We start from the raw sequence: 1,463 nt of genomic DNA, 5'->3' as shown, positions 1-1,463 counted from the left end.
ATAGAACAAACATAAGGCGTGGCATGAGAAACTCAGTAGGTTTCAGCCGGGGCAGTTGGTACTCAAGTATGACGGTCGGGATGAAATGAAATAGGAAAGGTTTAAGGCAAGATGGGTTGGACCAGATCAGACCCGAGAGGTCGGCGACAATCGGGTGATAAAATTGGAGATATTGGATGAGCAAGAGGTGCCTCCGGTAGTCAACGGATTTAAATTGCAAATATATGGTGCCAGGAAGACTCCGTCGCTGTCACAAAATGGCTAGCTGACTTTGTCGTCGTTGTAGAATGGCGACGCTTGGAGGCAAAATTGAGGTGCTACCTCGCGAGCACATGTCCGTGGGTAACTCTCTGCAGGAGATGCGGGCAACTCTCCGTGGGAGACCCGCGGGCACATGTTCGCGGGTAACTCTCCGTGGGAGATGGCCCGTGGGCACTTCTCCATGGGAGTTTGCCCCGCACTCGACTACCTGCCGCCTGTCTTATTCGCAGAAGCAACTCGTGGGGTTGTTTTAAAATCACGAAATTCACAGTTTTTTTCAGCGCCACAGACCTTTGGTGTATTTCGATTTTCTTAGCCATCCATGATGAAATGGGCTCGGGGAAGGATCAACAACAGCAGGAGTTGCTAAAGTTCTTGGTAAGAATTCCTTCCCATGAAGAGGTGCTGGAGAAATCTGACGTGCAGAGTTCTTCCGTCCACCTATATACGTATAAGCAGCAAAAGCTTAGGGTTTTGTGAGGAGTGGGAAAAATATGGCATATTTAGTTTGGGTGCTTTTGAGTTTAGCGACAACACAGTAAAATTGCAAGAGCCAAGATGGAATCTGTGTAGGGAAGGAGAAGAATTTCTGTGGGCAGAGGGATTTGTGGTGGATTGTAGAGGAGCAGGAAAGAGGAAGCAGTAAAAAAAAAACAAAAACGACGACAGATTCAAGTTGTTCGGAATGAGTAGCAGATGATGCTGCAGGGAAGGGGAAGCATCAGTGGTTGCCAGAAAGAGTGTAGAATCGATAGAAAATGACAAAAATGGTGTGTTCCATGCATTTCTGTGTGAGTTTCGAAGTGCTAATTTGGTCTTGGCGGCGAAGGGCGCTGCCCCTCGACCCCACCGGGGGCGTTGCCCCCTGGACCCCCAGTCGTTGCGGATATCAGTCGTGGGAGTCTGACCAGTTGAGAAGAGTTGAAGTTGCTGCAAGCATGGACTTTCTGTGTACCAGAGGCACTGGGAGTAGGTGTTGGCCGGGAGGCTGTCTTGGTGGATGCGTAGAGAGCTCGGGAGGAGCTAATCATCCAGTTGGAGGCAATGCAACAACACTTGGCTTAGGGTACCGAGGAGTTGAAAATAGAGAAAGCAACACAGGTGGCTATCAAGGTTAGCTTCATTAAGGAGGCAGTGTTGTGTTAGTAGAGGCTACAGGCACGTGATGAATGTGGAAGTGATGTGACAGAAGCAGATTTCTC

The sequence above is a fragment of the Cupressus sempervirens genome, chromosome 8 (genome assembly GCF_028749045.1).
Source record: "Cupressus sempervirens isolate cs-2001-9-10 chromosome 8, ASM2874904v1, whole genome shotgun sequence".
Taxonomy (NCBI): domain Eukaryota; kingdom Viridiplantae; phylum Streptophyta; class Pinopsida; order Cupressales; family Cupressaceae; genus Cupressus; species Cupressus sempervirens.
This window is presented reverse-complemented; position numbering follows the sequence as displayed.